The sequence below is a fragment of the Anomaloglossus baeobatrachus genome, chromosome 6, assembly GCF_048569485.1.
Source record: "Anomaloglossus baeobatrachus isolate aAnoBae1 chromosome 6, aAnoBae1.hap1, whole genome shotgun sequence".
In the NCBI taxonomy this organism is placed as follows: domain Eukaryota; kingdom Metazoa; phylum Chordata; class Amphibia; order Anura; family Aromobatidae; genus Anomaloglossus; species Anomaloglossus baeobatrachus.
Window position 1 is genome coordinate 303833406 of NC_134358.1, and position 20678 is coordinate 303854083.

Consider the following 20678-nt stretch of genomic DNA (forward strand, 5'->3'; position numbering starts at 1 on the left):
GTCTCCATTAGCATGTTAGCACGGCCACAGGGGCGTACTAACATGTTAATGAATGTGCAGCGTCAGAGGATGATCTCACTCACCTCTTCGCCGCCATTATGTCCAACACTGGATTTCGACTCAGTGTGCATGACCCCGGACTTCCGGTCATGCATAGTACTTCAGTTTGAAGGCAGAACGTGTACACCCGCCTTTTTAGTGCGCATGACTAAAACTCCAGGGTCACGTGTACTGTGCTGAAATCCAGCGTAGGGCAGCAATGGCGGCGGAGAGGTGAGTGAGTTCATCCTGTGACGCTGCACATTCATTAGTATGTTAGCACGCCCACAGGGGCGTACTAACATGTTATTGGGGCCGACTAGCCGGGGAACTAATGCCCTCGCTCACTAGCATATGATAAAAAATCTTTAGACATACTTTTTCTAAAGATCCCTTTATCTATGCTAGTGTATACAGGGAGGGTTAGGCAGGGATTAGATATATGCACCAAGAACTGCTCGTGGTTCATATTGCACCTGACAGGTTCCCTTTAAAGTATATTAGAAAAAGTTTTATTATGGAGAAATGAAGAATAGAGCTGAGCGGACTCGCAAAAAAACGGGACCGGCTCATTTTCTTAAAAAAAAACGGATCCGATCCAGAATCTGGTACCCATGTAAGTCTATGGGGACCAGAATCCGGGGATTAAAAATGTTGGTGGAAGGGATAGGAGCGCGCACGGTGTACTCACGCATGCTCCGTGTCATGGCGGCAATCTGCTTCCGGGTCGCGCATTCACTTCCGGAACTGCGTGGGTCTAAAGTAAAGGTAGATGCTAGAATGTATGGGATCCTTCCAGGTATGAAGTAATTTGTCATATGATGGGGGGCGAGTTCAAACTGCAGCCCGTGATGTGTCCTGCTCTATTCTACCTGAGCGGCCTGCTTCATGAAGCAGGCCGCTCAGGATGAGCCGCGCAGGCGATATTTCCCCTCTGCTCAGCCTGATCCTCCCGGTGCATGAATCGTGCACTGGGAGGTCCAGGATGAGCCGCGCCGGCAGTGTTTCCCTCTGCTTAGTCTGCTCCTCGCGGTGCATGAATCATGCACCGGGAGGTCCAGGATGGGCCGCGCTGGCGATGTTTCCTCCTCTGCTCAGCCTGCTCCCCCCGGTGCATGAATTGTGCACAGGGAGGCCCAGGATGAGGATGAGCCGCGCCGGTGATGACCCGCAGGCAGTGTCTGTAAGCGGAAGCAGTCAGACGCTGTTACAAAGGCTGGGTGCGCGTCTGACTGTACCAATCACAGATGCCAGGCCGGCCGGTGGGCGGGGAAAGCCGTGCATAGGAAATGAACGGCATAGGAAGGCAGCACAAGCTGCGTACAGCTGGCCGGAGCCTGAATAAGTATGAAGCTCTTGCTTCATTCTTATTTTCTTTATTTCGCCTTTATTTTTTTTAATTTTCTTGAGTGCCGGATCCGGATCAATCACCCGGAATTCCGGGCCCGGGTCCGGCACTCGGGCAATGTTGAAATCGCGCGGATCCGGACTTTTACAGTTCTAGTCAAGACACATAGTTGCTGGTCCAAAAGATGTTGACAATTTAAATATATAGTTATACAGTTTATACCAATAAGAGAATCCTCCCGCTTGGGATCTTCAACGAAGTCATGCAATGAGATAGACTCTAAAAAACAATAAGATTGGTAACAGTACAGGGTTGAAACATTTTAACGTTTTGACCACAATGACACCTGCATAACATTTTTATGTCAATATAAGGCTGCTTTCACACATCCGGCTTGAGCTCTGCGGCTCAATCCGGCTGTGCAAGCTATGCAACGGATGCGGTGAACACACCGCATCCTTTGCATAAGTTTTTCCTTTGCGGCCCGTCCGGTTTTTGCCGCTTGCGGCATGCTACGGAGCATGCGCAGTGGCAAAAACCGCATTCGGCGGCCGGATGCGGTTATTGCCGCATCACGCCGCATCCGGCCGCCATAGGCATGCATTGAAAAATGCGCCGCATCGGCCGAATGCGGCGCGATGCGGTTTTTTTTTGCCGCACGAAAAAACGTGCCAGGCAACGTTCCATCCGGCCGCCGCATCGGCTAAATCTGCCGCATGCGCCAAATACCGGACGGAACGCAAGGCCATGCGGCACAATGCGGCACTAATTAAAGTCTATGCAGGAAAATCGCAACCGGCAGCAAAAAAAACGGTTGCGATTTTCCTGCAAAGTGCCGGATTGTACCGCATTGCAGAAACCGGAGGTGTGAAAGCAGCCTAAGTGAGGTCTTGTTGCTTGATGAGTGGAGTCTTTACAGGCTTTAGGCACTCTGGTTTTTCAGGCATTTGGCTGGTAGTATTACTAATTTATACAGCTGACTAAAGCCTCTGATACAAGCACTGCATGCTATTTAGCAACCAATGTTGGCAGAAGAGGAGTGCTTCGCTTGAATAGTTTCCCCTCTACAAAAAGGCCTCCTAACAAGTAAACAGCAGCAACTAGTGGCTGCAGAAGCAAAGATGAGCAGCTAACTGGGTGCATTTGTCACCATGCTGTTACCGCTGTCAGTTTAAAGGGGTAAAAAATTCTCCTAGTGTCCATGCCTTCATAAACTATGAAGATAAGATGCACAGTACTGTTCTATTATCCTTACAATACCTGTAATTCAGTGTGACACAGGAGCTGCTTTTGCTGTACCCCCCTCCCCTGTGGGACCTTACATGACACATCAGGGGGTCTGCTCCCTGCTGTTCAGAACAGCCAGCACCCTAAAGGTTGGCTTTGAATATGCTATCATCTGTGTGAGCTATTGTTTACTTTAATGGTTTATAACCCTATGATTAACATTACAGGATTAGAAAAGCATATGCAGAGAAGTCCAACACACTCCTCTGCTGTGATTGACACCTCACCGACAATGTACAATCTCTATAGTGTGCCTGGTGTGGGTGAGACAGCTCTTTCAGCTCAGCTACTCAATCAATTCTTTGATTATGTGAGAGCAGCTGCAGCCAGTAATCTATGTGATACACCGCTGGATTCAGAATTTCCTTGCCTATATCATGCTGCTATCAGATGGCGTAGAAAAAGCCTGTTGACAGATGCCCTTTAAATTAATTTGGTTTCAGCAGTCACATGCCTGTCTGGGCTATACCGGTAAGTACAGAGGCTGTCAGGAGACTCAGCCATGACTAGAAGAGGAGTGGCTGGGATCGTGAAGGCAAGTATTTTTTTCTCCAACTTTTACACCAAGCTAGACAGCTTCAGTAAGTGATTTTTGGGGGCTTGACAATACTATTTACCAAGTATCCTAAAGCTATCCAGTCAATGTGACTCTTACAATATATACAAGTCATAGTGTCTAGACTCCCCACATCTGCTCTGAAAAACTGAAGTTACAGATGTGTTCACTGACAGATAGTGATCTGCTGTAACAACAGTTATCCAGCTCTATACAGTGGAACCTCACTTAACGAGTAACCCACTTAACGAGAATTTCGTTTAACAAGCAAAGCTTTCTGTAAATTTGTAATCCGGTTTACGAGAAAGCTTTGCTGTATGAGCAAAATCCTCACCGCACACACTTCTGGTTCCGTCCATACACCGCACTCTGACCCACACTTACAGTCCACACAAACACACACATGTACGCACAAACACACACATACAGTATTATGCTCACCTTACCTTCCGTTCCATCGCCGGTCTCATGGCTCTTGTAGTTCCCAGGTACATCGCGACATGCTCGCGGCGAACTACAAGTACCATGAGGCCGGCGGTGGAACGGAAGGTAAGGTGAGCATATAATAGGTGTACCTTCCGTTTCATCGCCGGCCTCCTGGGTCCTGTAGTTCGTCGCTCCGCTCCACTCCAGGCTGTGCATCGGCATCAATAGCGACGAAGCAGGAACTTCCTGGTTCCTGTCACCGCTACTCAAAGGCAGCTCGCTGGCCAATCAGAGGCAAGCGGCTCTGCCTTTGACGTCAGAGCTCTGGCCGGGAAGTTCCTGCCTTGTCGTTATGGTAACCCGATACACGGCCCGCACCGGAGAACAGCAAGTCCCAGGAGACCGGCGATGGAACGGAAGGTAAGGTGAGCATATAATATGTGGGTTTGCGTGTGTGTTTGTGCATGTGTGGAATGACAGAATAGGGGACCAGGATGGGACATTTAACTAGTTGTGGAACGAATTGTCTGCATTGCAATGATTTCCTATGGGAAATCTTGCTCTGCTGAACGAGTAACTTGGTTAACAAGGACAGTCCCAGAACGGATTGTTCTCGTTAAGCAAGGTTCTACTGTAATACTGTATATTACTAATACAAATTCCAGGCAACAAAAGCCACTACAGTACAGTGGATGGATAGAAAATGGATAGAAGATCTGGAATATGTTCCACATTAAAAAAAACTTGATACTACCAAACTAGTGTACAAATGAGGCATCCCCAAAATCAGAAATTGCTTTATGCATTTTAGAAGCTACTGGCGTCAATTACCTTGCTGGAATTTATGCTATAGTGGGCAGTAATGTTCTTTACTAGCCAATAAAACCAGTACATAAATAAATATGAAGAATATATAAACTTTATACACTTACTTTGCTTTTTTTTCTGTACAATAGAAAAATTGAAAAAAACATTAGTTAAAACATCAATTAAATACATTTACAGACTATCTACTAGGTAAGGGTCCCAACCCATAAAGACAATGGCAAGTCCTCCCTTCTGTCTTTCAGGCTAAGTCAGCTTTTAGTGAACAAAAAACTCCCAATCTTCAGATAATATAGGCAGACAGAAGAGGGACTCTTAAAAGGAGTCCTCTGAGAAAAGTAATAAAAATAAATAAAATAAAGTACATTTAAAAATTTTACTAAATACACCTTTATTACGCAAAAAGTAGCAAAAAGGTCATCTTTAATTAGTATACTATAAGGATATGAAATATTTCACACCTAGAATTTTGTATTATGAATAGAGAAATTTTATGTAATTGAAATAAAAGATTTTTTTTAGAATTATTTTTCTCATTATTTGTATTGTAAAATCGGAAACGGAATAATGACTTGAAGGAAACCTGTCACGTCCCAAAATGCTATTAACCTATAGAAACAGGGTTAATGGTAACCAGCTTCTGCACTGAAAGCCTGGCTACAAGGAGGAAATTAACTTTATTCCTCCTGGCAGTCTCCGACTTTCAGTCATGGAGGTAAGGCTTCAGTCTCTGCTCAGTGCACAGTGACCAATGGCTGTAGCCACGCCCAGACACTGACTGACAGCCGGCTCATCAGAGCATCAGTACAGAACCGGCCATCAGTCAGTGTCGGGGCGTGGTAACAGCAGCTTCTCGCTATGTATGCTTTAAAGACAGAGACTAACAGGAGGAATAAAGTTTATTTCCTTCCAGCAGCCCCCATTTTTTCGGTGCAGCGTCTAGGTAGCTTTGGAACGCTATAGGCCTGCAGGTTAATAGCATTTTGAGATGTGGTAGCTTCCCTTTAAGCACCACTTTCAAAATAAGTCCCAGGGTAATAACGTCTCCAAGAAAACTTGCAAGCAAGTATCAGCAAGAACGATGAAGACTAGGACCACCAACTCACTGAATTTAAAAAGACCAAGATACTAAAGGTAACAGACGTAATAACTGCAATGAATCTTTGAATACCTGCGATATCTTTCTGATTTGTAGATCACATTGCTTCTCTTGTAAGTGACTCATTTTTATAGAGCAGGCCTATAAAAAATATAAAAAAAACTCTAAAAGGTAACGAACATGCTAATGACACCATCTAGACAATTCCTAAATTTGGAGTGAGAAATAATGACCACATGAGAGTCATAAATATCATTTGGTATCTCCAAAGGCTTGGGTCAGGCACCACACAGTCAGTGAGTTATTGTCTGGACACATTCACAGAACAATGTTTCTCGCCTGTGTGTGGTCTGTTTTCCAGGGGGTTGGGACATAAGCCCTAATGGGGCCACGGAACATGGGAAAGGACGAGGTGGGAAAGCACCCTTATTTATATCTTCTGAAGGTTCATGCACAGCGGGAACCCCCACACGGCCTCCTATACACAGCGGGAACCCCCACACGGCCTCCTATACACAGCGGGAACCCCCACACGGCCTCCTATACACAGCGGGAACCCCCACACGGCCTCCTATACACAGCGGGAACCCCCACACGGCCTCCTATACACAGCGGGAACCCCCACACGGCCTCCTATACACAGCGGGAACCCCCACACGGCCTCCTATACACAGCGGGAACCCCCACACGGCCTCCTATACACAGCGGGAACCCCCACACGGCCTCCTATACACAGCGGGAACCCCCACACGGCCTCCTATACACAGCGGGAACCCCCACACGGCCTCCTATACACAGCGGGAACACCCACACGGCCTCCTATACACAGCGGGAACCCCCACACGGCCTCCTATACACAGCGGGAACCCCCACACGGCCTCCTATACACAGCGGGAACCCCCACACGGCCTCCTATACACAGCGGGAACCCCCACACGGCCTCCTATACACAGCGGGAACCCCCACACGGCCTCCTATACACAGCGGGAACCCCCACACGGCCTCCTATACACAGTGGGAACCTCCACACGGCCTCCTATACACAGCGGGAACCCCCACATAGCCTCCTATACACAGCGGGAACCCCCACATAGCCTCCTATACAGTCATATGAAAAAGTTTGGGCACCCCTATTAATGTTAACCTTTTTTCTTTATAACAATTTGGGATTTTGCAACAGCTATTTCAGTTTCATATATCTAATAACTGATGGACTCAGTAATATTTCTGGATTGAAATGAGGTTTATTGTACTAACAGAAAATGTGCATTCCGCATTTAAACAAAATTTGACCGGTGCACCCCTTATCAATTTCTTGATTTGAACACTCCTAAATACTTTTTACTGACTTACTAAAGCACTAAATTGGTTTTGTAACCTCATTGAGCTTTGAACTTCATAGGCAGGTGTATCCAATCATGAGAAAAGGTATTTAAGGTGGCCACTTGCAAGTTGTTCTATTTGAATTTCCTATGAAGAGTGGCATCATGGGCTCCTCAAAACAACTCTCAAATGATCAGAAAACAAAGATTATTCAACATAGTTGTTCAGGGGAAGGATACAAAAAATCTCAGAGATTTAAACTGTCAGTTTCCACTGTGCGGAACATAGTAAGGAAATGGAAGAACACAGCTACAGTTCTTGTTAAGCCCAGAAGTGGCAGGCCAAGAAAAATATCAGAAAGGCAGAGAAGAAGAATGGTGAGAACAGTCAAGGACAATCCACAGACCACCTCCAAAGACCTGCAGCATCATCTTGCTGCAGATGGTGTCAATGTGCATCGGTCAACAATACAGCGCACATTGCACAAGAAGAAGCTGTATGGGAGAGTGATGCTAAAGAAGCCGTTCCTGCAAGCACGCCACAAACAGTCGCCTGAGGTATGCAAAAGCACATTTGGACAAGCCAGTTACATTTTGGAAGAAGGTCCTGTGGACTGATGAAACAAAGACTGAGTTGTTTGGTCATACAAAAAGGCGTTATGCATGGAGGCAAAAAAACACGGCATTCCAAGAAAAGCACTTGCTACCCACAGTAAAATTTGGTGGAGGTTCCATCATGCTTTGGGGCTGTGTGGCCAATGCTGGCACCGCGAATCTTGTTAAAGTTGAGGGTCGCATGGATTCAACTCAGTATCAGCAGATTCTTGACAATAATGTGCAAGAATCAGTGACGAAGTTGAAGTTACGCAGGGGATGGATATTTCAGCAAGACAATGATCCAAAACAACGCTCCAAATCTACTCAGGCATTCATGCAGAGGAACAATTACAATGTTCTGGAATGGCCATCCCAGTCCCCAGACCTGAATATCATTGAAAATCTGTGGGATGATTTGAAGTGTGCTTTCCATGCTCGGTGACCATCAAGCTTAACTGAACTGGAATTGTTTTGTAAACAGGAATGGTCAAATATACCTTCATCCAGGATCCAGGAACTCATTAAAAGCTACAGGAAGCGACTAGAGGCTGTTATTTTTGCAAAAGGAGGATCTACAAAATATTAATGTCACTTTTATGTTGAGGTGCCCATACTTTTGCACCGGTCAAATTTTGTTTAAATGCGGATTGCACATTTTCTGTTAGTACAATAAACCTCATTTCAATCCAGAAATATTACTCAGTCCATCAGTTATTAGATATATGAAACTGAAATAGCTGTTGCAAAAACCCAAATTGTTATAAATAAAAAAGGTTAACATTAATAGGGGTGCCCAAATTTTTTCATGTGACTGTACACAGCCTCCTATACACAGCGGGAACCCCCACACAGCCTCCTATACACAGCGGGAACCCCCACACAGCCTCCTATACACAGCAGGAACCCCCACACAGCCTTCTATACACAGCGGGAACCCCCACACAGCCTCCTATACACAGCGGGAACCCCCACATAGCCTCCTATATACAGCGGGAGTCTCCATATACAGTATGAGTCCGATACACATATATCAAAATAAAAAAAAATAAAACAGTAACCCCCCCCACTTCTGTTTCCCAGGGCTGAACGTCTTCTCGATGCCAGCTCATACACACTGGAGCCAGCGTAAGACATTATCGCGCTGGGAGCTCTCCTGTAGCTGCGCTGCCGTTCTGTAATGACGACAGTGTAGTTCCAGGAAAGCTCCCTGCCCGGAGATGTCCGCTGGCGGATCAGGAGGGAGGTGTCTATACAAAACATTATAGTGAGGGCAACCTGGCCCTGGCGACAGCCCAGATTGCCCTCCTTATAACCCGCCTATGGCGCAATCCCGCATACACATCAGGCTATTGGCTGTCAATATCGGCATGTTTTGCCAACGGTAGTGTAATGTGTACGGGGGCGTACATGATAGGACAGCAATATCTTGTGATCAGGGAGCCCCTTTATTATGCTGATATAATTGCTTGTATATACACCACTGTATGGAGACAGTCTGTAATATCAGGAGTGGACATATCATTGGTGCAGCCACACAGGGGCCCAAGAGGTGAGGCTGCTTTCACACATCAGTTTTTTGCAATCAGGCACAATCCGGTTTGTGCCTGATGCAACGGATCCGTCTCAGAGTGTGTAAAAACTGATGCGACGGATCCTGAAAAAAACTGATCCGTTTTTTTTTTTTAAAGCTGAGAGAGAGAAAGAAAGACCCCGTCATCACTGCACACCCCGGCACTGCCGCACGCATCATCACCTCACACACCCCAGCACTGCCGCACGCATCATCACCGCACACACCCCAGCACTCCCGCACGCATCATCATCACCGCACACACCCCAGCACTCCCGCACGCATCATCATCACCGCACACAACCCAGCACTCCCGCACGCATCATCATCACCGCACACAACCCAGCACTCCCGCACGCATCATCACCGCACACAACCCAGCACTCCCGCACGCATCATCATCACCGCACACACCACTGCACTCCCGCACGCATCATCATCACCGCACACACCACTGCACTCCCGCACGCATCATCATCACCGCACACACCCCAGCACTCCCGCACGCATCATCATCACCGCACACACCACTGCACTCCCGCACGCATCATCATCACCGCACACACCACTGCACTCCCGCACTCATCATCATCACCGCACACACCACTGCACTCCCGCACTCATCATCATCCCCGCACACACCACTGCACTTCCGCACTCATCATCATCCCCGCACACATCATCATCATCCCCTCAGTGACGACACTGCTGACAGTGTGACTGCCTTCAGTTGCTGCGTGCTCACAGGGGCGGCGGTGTTTTACTGCCGCTCCTGTCAGCTTCATGTAGCAGAGCTGAAAGCGTGGCAGGACCTCTGTGGATTACGTCGGACCTGGAGGGGTATTTGGGGATTTTAATAAAATGGTGAAAGAGGGTGTTTTCTTGTCTTTTATTCCAAATAAAGTATTTTTTCGGGTGTATGTGTTTATTTACTTTCACTTACAGGTTAATCATTGGGGGTGTCTCATAGACGCCTGCCATGATTAACCCCTTATTACCCCGATTGCCACCGCACCAGGGCAATTCATTGGGGGGGGACCGCACGCCGGTGCAACCAATCATAGGCGCTGGTGGGCGGGGAAAGCAGTGAATACGAGATTGAATAATGGGCGTCCGGCATTTTCAAATCAGGAGAATGCCGCCAGAGGAGTGTGAGAGCCGTGCCGGTGATGGGAGAGTGGGGGAGAGAGAGTGGGGGAGAGAGAGTGGGGGAGAGAGAGTGGGGGGAGAGAGAGTGGGGGAGAGAGAGTGGGGGAGAGAGTGGGGGAGAGAGAGTGGGGGAGAGAGAGTGGGGGAGAGAGAGTGGGGGAGAGAGAGTGGGGGAGAGAGTGGGAGGCTGGGGCACTAGTGCGATGCTCGCATGACACTCGGCTCGCACTGGCAGCACAGCAGGAGCCAAGTGTCATGCTAGTATCCCTGCGTCTGCAGTCCGACCATGCGAGCAGACCACAGCTGCGGGGGGCGGGCAGGCTCTCAGGAGGGGCGGGCCGTCACAGAGGAGGGGAAGGTGGGATTTATCTCCCTCTCTCCTCCGTAGCCGGCTATTGCGACTTTCGCTCTGCACACGCGGTACACCAGTGTACCGCGAGTGCAGTGTGATTTTTTTTCTCGCCCCATTCACTTGAATGGGTGCGAGAGACAAGAGTCTCGCATTGCAGTCGCAGTATGCTGCGATTGTTATTTCGGTCTGATTAGGGCTGAGAAAATAATCGCTCATGTGCGCTGACACACAGGATAGAATTGGTCCGAGTGGAATGCGATGTTTTATCACACTCCACTCGCACCGATTTTCTTAGGCCAGAGAATCACATCTGGGCATGCTCAGAAGTAAAAACTGAATCCGGTACATGCTTCCAGCGTTTGATGCATGCCACCGGATTCGGCGTGCATAGACATTCATTATGCACCATGCCACACGGCACCACACCCGGCGCTATGCGGTTTCTTGGCAAAAAACGTTCCTCTCTGCGTCCTGTGCGGCCGCCGGAGTGACGATTTTTGCCGCAACCGGCAAAGACCGGATCAAACGGAAGTACATGCGGCACAATCCGGCGCTAATAAGTCTATGATGAAAAAACGCACCCGGCGGATGCATTTTTTCTGCAAAGCGCCGAATTGTGCCGCACAGCAAAAACCTGATGTGTGAAAGCAGCCTAAGGGGGTCACATCTACCTCCAAACCAGGTGGGGTTGGGCATTATGATGCGTTATTGGATTGCACAGTCCCATATATTGCTCTTGCACAGGGCTCTGCTCTGTTCACCAGTGAGGAATATAATTACATGCAAATACACGAAAAGAAAACGTCAGCCTTCAGTTACTGCGGTCTATGCCCGTATATCACCCACACCAGACCTGCTCCGGTCCCTCTGTATCACGGCAGCACCGCCAGCTACTCCTGTCCGGCTGTTGCACTAGCCCAGGCTTCTGCGGCAGCTACAGATACATCCCTGACTGTAGTGCCATAAAGTGCGCGGCTCGAGAACAGGCGCATGCGCGCGTTTGCAGCACTGGTGGTGTCGCTGTACGGCTGAGTTTCTGCGGGGCAGAGCGGATCTCCTGTCCATGGTTTCTCAGCTCAGCGACGGAGTATTGGACTCGGGTGGAAGCTCGTATCTATGTCCCTGGACATGACAGGCAGCACAGTGATCGTTCAGCCTGTGTTCTGCACCCCATTACTAAGCATGGAGAAAGGATACAGTCGGGCAATGGCCCAGACCTTCCTTCACATGGACCCAGGGCGATAAGAAGACATACATAATGGAGGAAGAAAAGTCAGATTGGCCAGTGTGTCTTATATAAATAAAGGCATTCTTCAGAACGTGAAACACGACATGAGGCACATGTATTACAACTGACAGCCTTAAAGGGGTCCTCTACTGCTAGGGCGACCCCTCAGTCGTTTGGTTCCATTAAAATGAAAAAAGCCTATCCTTCCCTCCGATGGTCCCGGGGTCCAGCCATCATCGCCTTCACTCTCCTCCACCCTCAGACATAAGTGATGGCTGCCACTCACCTCCTATTAATAACTTAGGCCTCTTTCATACATCAGTTTTTTTCCATAAGGCACAATCCAGCAAATAGCGGAAACGGATCCAGAGTATGATGCTGCTGGATCCGTTTTTTTCCTCATAGACTTGTATTAGCGCCGGATTGTGCCGCATGCCCTCACGTTTCATCCGGCGTGCGCCAAATCCGATTAAATTTGTCCAGCTATCAGAAACAACACAATGGAATGTTTTTTGGCAACGGCAAAAAAACGCACGGCGACGTACGGTGTGTTGTATAATGAAAGCCTATGGGCGCCGGATCCTTCATAATGCGGCAAAAAAACACATCACAGTGGCGGATCTGGATTTTTAAACTGAGCATGCTCAGATGTGTAAATTCCTTTCTGGTTAGAAAATATCTCTGTTGGTCTCTCTGTCGGTCGGTCTCTCTCTGTCGGTCTCTCTGTCTGTTGGTCTCTCTCTGCCGATCGGTCTCTTTCTCTATCAGTCGGTCGGTCTCTCCCTCTCTCATACTCACTGATCACCGACGCGGCGATGCACAGCTGTCACACTCCTCCCGCGGCTTCTCCTGCTTTGAAAATGCCGACCGCTCATTATTCCATCTTATTCCCTGCCTTCCCTGCCCACCAGCGCCTATGACTAGTTGCAGTCAGACATGCCCCCACACTGAGTGACAGCTGTCTCACTGCAACTAATCACAGCCGCCAATGGGCGGGTCTATGCTGTGCAGTAAAATAAATAAATCATTTAAAAAAAACGGCGTACGATCCCCCAAATTTTGACACCAGCCAAGGTAAAGCCACACGGCTGACTGAGGGCTGGTATTCTCAGGATGGGGAGCCTCACATTATGGGGAACCCCCCAGCCTAAATATATCAGCGAGCAGCCGCCTTGAAATGCCGCATTCATTAGATGTGACAGTCCCGGGACTCTACCCGGCTCATCCTGATTGCCCTGGTGCGGTGGCAATTTGGGTAATAAAGAGTTAATGGCAACCCATAGTTGCCACTAAGTCCTAGCTTAGTGATGGCAGGTGTCTATGAGACCCCCTCATCACTAAACTGTAGTGAAAGTTGTGACGACCTGGACTCTGTCAATGCTTAGCAAGGGTTAAATTTCTTAAAATTCAGCCAGACATGAAGATAGTTTGTTTATAGATGGGGGATAAGCCCTCATTGTTTCTACACGACTCTTGTTGACTTATGTAATTGTTTTGGCCACTGAAGGCCAGACACCCAGATAACTCAATTATGCAAACTTCCCATTGTATTACTAAGGGCTGGTTCACACTAAGGGTACCTTCACACTTAGCGATGCAGCAGCGATCCGACCAGCGATCTGACCTGGTCAGGATCGCTGCTGCATCGCTACATGGTCGCTGGTGAGCTGTGAAACAGGCAGATCTCACCAGCGACCAGCGAACAGCCCCCAGCCAGCAGCGACCTGCAAGCGACGCTGCGCTTGCACGGAGCCGCCGTCTGGAAGCTGCGGAGACTGGTAACTAAGGTAAACATCGGGTATGGTTACCCGATGTTTACACTAGTTACCAGCGCACACCGCTTAGCTGTGTGTGCAGGGAGCAGGGAGCCGCGCACACTGAGCGCTGGCTCCTTGCTCTCCTAGCTACAGTACACATCGGGTTAATTAACCCGATGTGTAATGCAGCTACATGTGCAGAGAGCAGGGAGCCGCGCACACTGCTTAGCGCTGGCTCCTTGCTCTCCTAGCTGCTGTACACATCGGGTTAATTAACCCGATGTGTACAGCAGCTACATGTGCAGAGAGCCGGAGCCGGCAGCACAGGCAGCGTGAGAGCTGCAGAGGCTGGTAACTAAGGTAAATATCGCGTAACCACCTTGGTTACCCGATGTTTATCTTGGTTACAGCTTACCTCAGCTGTCAGATGCCGGCTCCTGCTCCCTGCTCGCTTCATTTGTCGCTCTCTCGCTGTCACACACAGCGATCTGTGTGTCACAGCGGGAGAGCGCCTTTGAAGAAAACGAACCAGGGCTGTGTGTAACGAGCAGCGATCTCGCAGCAGGGGCCAGATCGCTGCTCATTGTCACACACAGCGAGATCGCTAATGAGGTCACTGCTGCGTCACAAAAAGCGTGACTCAGCAGCGATCTCGGCAGTGAGCTCGCTGTGTGTGAAGCACCCCTAAGCGACAGCGACAACGAGGTCGCTGTTACCTCACCATTTTCTGTGACGTAACAGCGACCTTGTAAGTCGCTGTTATGATCGCTGCTTAGCTGTCAAACACAGCAGCCGAAGCAGCGATCATAACCGCGAGAGCAGGGAGCCGCGCACACTGCTTAGCGCTGGCTCCTTGCTCTCCTAGCTACAGTACACATCGGGTTAATTAACCCGATGTGTACTGCAGCTACATGTGCAGAGAGCAGGGAGCCGCGCACACTGCTTAGCGCTGGCTCCTTGCTCTCCTAGCTACAGTACACATCGGGTTAATTAACCCGATGTGTACTGCAGCTACATGTGCCGAGAGCCGGAGCCGGCAGCACAGGCAGCGTGAGAGCTGCGGAGGCTGGTAACTAAGGTAAATATCGGGTAACCACCTTGGTTACCCGATGTTTACCCTGGTTACAGCTTACCGCAGCTGCTAGATGCCGGCTCCTGCTCCCTGCTCGCTTCATTTCGTCGCTCTCTCGCTGTCACACAGCGATCTGTGTGTCACAGCGGGAGAGCGCCTTTGAAGAAGACGAACCAGGGCTGTGTGTAACGAGCAGTGATCTCGCTGCAGGGGCCAGATCGCTGCTCAGTGTCACACACAGCGAGATCGCTAATGAGGTCACTGTTGCGTCACCAAAACCGTGCCGTAGCAGTGATTTCGGTAGCGATCTCGCTATGTGTGAAGCACCCCTAAGTGAATTGCTAGATGTGATGTAAGGTACCTGTCTCACCCTTGTCTCTGGATATTTGAATATAGCTTGAAATCTAGCCAATAAGAGCCCAGTCTTTTCCACCAATCGTGAAGAGCCCAATGGTCTGAATGGAGAGCTCAGGGGTATAAGAAGGAGGACTGTCCATTGCTCAGAGAGACTCTTGCTACATGGTACCAATCTAGGACCTGCGGATCCGATTGGCAAGCCGTAACCAAACCTAGATTTTATTACTATATGGACTTCAGCATCGAATGCAAGGATTCGGCTTTGATATCAAGGACTACATAAGGAAGGAATCCAGCTTGGGACAATCCAGTCGTTATGGGGAGATAAGGTATGCACACCAGTGACTATGTAAGGGGAATACATGGAATAGCAGAAACTGCTGTGTGAATACTGACTTGAAAAATCCAATAGCTATATGTAAAGTGAAAATGTGAAAAATGGAATCTGCATTACTGCCATGAACATATGAATCAAGAGAAATTTAGCTACTGAATTGATCAATGCAATAGAGCCCCAACACTACGCCAAAGTATTTCTCTACGTTGGGGTCCCTAGCTTGTGTGTGTCCTCTCATGCAGTTAAAAAACTTACCGTGTATGGGAAGCTGAGACCCAGGCTATATATGCGTATGATATGGATTGGCAATAGGTGTGGTTGGGGAGGGTTCCCAAACGAAAAAATACTAACAATAAGGATAACGTTTGGAACACCATTCTAAGTCTGAACTGGGTGCAAAAACCTAAAAAAACATCACTATGGGGAGATAAGGTATGCACACCAGTGACTATGTAAGGGGAATACATGGAATAGCAGAAACTGCTGTGTGAATACTGACTTGAAAAATCCAATAGCTATATGTAAAGTGAAAATGTGAAAAATGGAATCTGCATTACTGCCATGAACATATGAATCAAGAGAAATTTAGCTACTGAATTGATCAATGCAATAGAGCCCCAACACTACGCCAAAGTATTTCTCTACGTTGGGGTCCCTAGCTTGTGTGTGTCCTCTCATGCAGTTAAAAAACTTACCGTGTATGGGAAGCTGAGACCCAGGCTATATATGCGTATGATATGGATTGGCAATAGGTGTGGTTGGGGAGGGTTCCCAAACGAAAAAATACTAACAATAAGGATAACGTTTGGAACACCATTCTAAGTCTGAACTGGGTGCAAAAACCTAAAAAAACATCACTATGGGGAGATAAGGTATGCACACCAGTGACTATGTAAGGGGAATACATGGAATAGCAGAAACTGCTGTGTGAATACTGACTTGAAAAATCCAATAGCTATATGTAAAGTGAAAATGTGAAAAATGGAATCTGCATTACTGCCATGAACATATGAATCAAGAGAAATTTAGCTACTGAATTGATCAATGCAATAGAGCCCCAACACTACGCCAAAGTATTTCTCTACGTTGGGGTCCCTAGCTTGTGTGTGTCCTCTCATGCAGTTAAAAAACTTACCGTGTATGGGAAGCTGAGACCCAGGCTATATATGCGTATGATATGGATTGGCAATAGGTGTGGTTGGGGAGGGTTCCCAAACGAAAAAATACTAACAATAAGGATAACGTTTGGAACACCATTCTAAGTCTGAACTGGGTGCAAAAACCTAAAAAAACATCACTATGGGGAGATAAGGTATGCACACCAGTGACTATGTAAGGGGAATACATGGAATAGCAGAAACTGCTGTGTGAATACTGACTTGAAAAATCCAATAGCTATATGTAAAGTGAAAATGTGAAAAATGGAATCTGCATTACTGCCATGAACATATGAATCAAGAGAAATTTAGCTACTGAATTGATCAATGCAATAGAGCCCCAACACTACGCCAAAGTATTTCTCTACGTTGGGGTCCCTAGCTTGTGTGTGTCCTCTCATGCAGTTAAAAAACTTACCGTGTATGGGAAGCTGAGACCCAGGCTATATATGCGTATGATATGGATTGGCAATAGGTGTGGTTGGGGAGGGTTCCCAAACGAAAAAATACTAACAATAAGGATAACGTTTGGAACACCATTCTAAGTCTGAACTGGGTGCAAAAACCTAAAAAAACATCACTATGGGGAGATAAGGTATGCACACCAGTGACTATGTAAGGGGAATACATGGAATAGCAGAAACTGCTGTGTGAATACTGACTTGAAAAATCCAATAGCTATATGTAAAGTGAAAATGTGAAAAATGGAATCTGCATTACTGCCATGAACATATGAATCAAGAGAAATTTAGCTACTGAATTGATCAATGCAATAGAGCCCCAACACTACGCCAAAGTATTTCTCTACGTTGGGGTCCCTAGCTTGTGTGTGTCCTCTCATGCAGTTAAAAAACTTACCGTGTATGGGAAGCTGAGACCCAGGCTATATATGCGTATGATATGGATTGGCAATAGGTGTGGTTGGGGAGGGTTCCCAAACGAAAAAATACTAACAATAAGGATAACGTTTGGAACACCATTCTAAGTCTGAACTGGGTGCAAAAACCTAAAAAAACATCACTATGGGGAGATAAGGTATGCACACCAGTGACTATGTAAGGGGAATACATGGAATAGCAGAAACTGCTGTGTGAATACTGACTTGAAAAATCCAATAGCTATATGTAAAGTGAAAATGTGAAAAATGGAATCTGCATTACTGCCATGAACATATGAATCAAGAGAAATTTAGCTACTGAATTGATCAATGCAATAGAGCCCCAACACTACGCCAAAGTATTTCTCTACGTTGGGGTCCCTAGCTTGTGTGTGTCCTCTCATGCAGTTAAAAAACTTACCGTGTATGGGAAGCTGAGACCCAGGCTATATATGCGTATGATATGGATTGGCAATAGGTGTGGTTGGGGAGGGTTCCCAAACGAAAAAATACTAACAATAAGGATAACGTTTGGAACACCATTCTAAGTCTGAACTGGGTGCAAAAACCTAAAAAAACATCACTATGGGGAGATAAGGTATGCACACCAGTGACTATGTAAGGGGAATACATGGAATAGCAGAAACTGCTGTGTGAATACTGACTTGAAAAATCCAATAGCTATATGTAAAGTGAAAATGTGAAAAATGGAATCTGCATTACTGCCATGAACATATGAATCAAGAGAAATTTAGCTACTGAATTGATCAATGCAATAGAGCCCCAACACTACGCCAAAGTATTTCTCTACGTTGGGGTCCCTAGCTTGTGTGTGTCCTCTCATGCAGTTAAAAAACTTACCGTGTATGGGAAGCTGAGACCCAGGCTATATATGCGTATGATATGGATTGGCAATAGGTGTGGTTGGGGAGGGTTCCCAAACGAAAAAATACTAACAATAAGGATAACGTTTGGAACACCATTCTAAGTCTGAACTGGGTGCAAAAACCTAAAAAAACATCACTATGGGGAGATAAGGTATGCACACCAGTGACTATGTAAGGGGAATACATGGAATAGCAGAAACTGCTGTGTGAATACTGACTTGAAAAATCCAATAGCTATATGTAAAGTGAAAATGTGAAAAATGGAATCTGCATTACTGCCATGAACATATGAATCAAGAGAAATTTAGCTACTGAATTGATCAATGCAATAGAGCCCCAACACTACGCCAAAGTATTTCTCTACGTTGGGGTCCCTAGCTTGTGTGTGTCCTCTCATGCAGTTAAAAAACTTACCGTGTATGGGAAGCTGAGACCCAGGCTATATATGCGTATGATATGGATTGGCAATAGGTGTGGTTGGGGAGGGTTCCCAAACGAAAAAATACTAACAATAAGGATAACGTTTGGAACACCATTCTAAGTCTGAACTGGGTGCAAAAACCTAAAAAAACATCACTATGGGGAGATAAGGTATGCACACCAGTGACTATGTAAGGGGAATACATGGAATAGCAGAAACTGCTGTGTGAATACTGACTTGAAAAATCCAATAGCTATATGTAAAGTGAAAATGTGAAAAATGGAATCTGCATTACTGCCATGAACATATGAATCAAGAGAAATTTAGCTACTGAATTGATCAATGCAATAGAGCCCCAACACTACGCCAAAGTATTTCTCTACGTTGGGGTCCCTAGCTTGTGTGTGTCCTCTCATGCAGTTAAAAAACTTACCGTGTATGGGAAGCTGAGACCCAGGCTATATATGCGTATGATATGGATTGGCAATAGGTGTGGTTGGGGAGGGTTCCCAAACGAAAAAATACTAACAATAAGGATAACGTTTGGAACACCATTCAAAAGCTGGTGTCACACATAACGACGACGACAACGACGTCGCTGCTACGTCACCATTTTCTGTGACGTTGCAGCGACGTCCCGTCGCTGTCGCTGTGTGTGACATCCAGCAACGACCTGGCCCCTGCTGTGAGGTCGCCGGTCATTGCTGAATGTCCAGCTTCATTTTTTGGTCGTCACTCTCCCGCTGTGACACACACATCGCTGTGTGTGACAGCGAGAGAGCGACGAAATGAAGCGATCAGGAGCCGGCACTGGCAGCTGCGGTAAGCTGTAACCAGCGTAAACATCGGGTAACCAAGGGAAGACCTTTCCCTGGTTACCCGATGTTTACGCTGGTTACCAGCCTCCGCTCTTGCTGCCAGTGCCGGCTCCTGCACTGTGACATGTGGCTGCAGTATGCATCGGGTAATTAACCCGATGTATACTGTAGCAAGGAGAGCAAGGAGCCAGCGCTAAGCAGTGCGCGCGGCTCCCTGCTCTCTGCACTGTGACATGTAGCTGCAGCACACATCGGGTTAATTAACCCGATGTGTGCTGCAGGAGAGCAAGGAGCCAGCGCTAAGCGCGGCTCCCTGCTCTCTGAACTGTGACATGTAGCTGCAGCACACATCGGGTTAATTAACCCGATGTGTGCTGCAGGAGAGCAAGGAGCCAGCGTTAAGCGCGGCTCCCTGCTCTCTGAACATGTAGCACAGCGACCTTATGATCGCTGCTTCTGCTGTGTTTGACAGCTAAGCAGCGATCATAACAGCGACTTACAAGGTCGCTGTTACGTCACCGAAAATGGTGACGTAACAGCGACGTCGTTGTCGCTGTCGTTTAGTGTGACACCAGCTTAAGTCTGAACTGGGTGCAAAAACCTAAAAAAACATCACTATGGGGAGATAAGGTATGCACACCAGTGACTATGTAAGGGGAATACATGGAATAGCAGAAACTGCTGTGTGAATACTGACTTGAAAAATCCAATAGCTATATGTAAAGTGAAAATGTGAAAAATGGAATCTGCATTACTGCCATGAACATATGAATCAAGAGAAATTTAGCTACTGAATTGATCAATGCAATAGAGCCCCAACACTACGCCAAAGTATTTCTCTACGTTGGGGTCCCTAGCTTGTGTGTGTCCTCTCATGCAGTTAAAAAACTTACCGTGTATGGGAAGCTGAGACCCAGGCTATATATGCGTATGATATGGATTGGCAATAGGTGTGGTTGGGGAGGGTTCCCAAACGAAAAAATACTAACAATACGGATAACGTTATTAATACTTTGGCGTAGTGTTGGGGCTCTATTGCATTGATCAATTCAGTAGCTAAATTTCTCTTGATTCATATGTTCATGGCAGTAATGCAGATTCCATTTTTCACATTTTCACTTTACATATAGCTATTGGATTTTTCAAGTCAGTATTCACACAGCAGTTTCTGCTATTCCATGTATTCCCCTTACATAG

At 47.1% G+C, this 20678-nt stretch overlaps 1 protein-coding gene across 1 annotated transcript in view; it reads right to left on the bottom strand.

Moving 5' to 3' along the window:
* The window catches only part of LOC142243229 (uncharacterized), a 117256-nt gene extending 105721 nt beyond the window's left edge, over window positions 1–11535 (bottom strand). The window contains exons 1-3 of the mRNA XM_075314905.1: window positions 11424–11535; window positions 5653–5721; window positions 1610–1666 (exon numbers count right to left, since the gene is read on the bottom strand). The gene's annotated coding sequence lies outside the window, so the exon portion shown is untranslated. The remainder of the gene's footprint in view (window positions 1–1609; window positions 1667–5652; window positions 5722–11423) is intronic.
* Between the last annotated feature and the right edge of the window lie 9143 nt (window positions 11536–20678).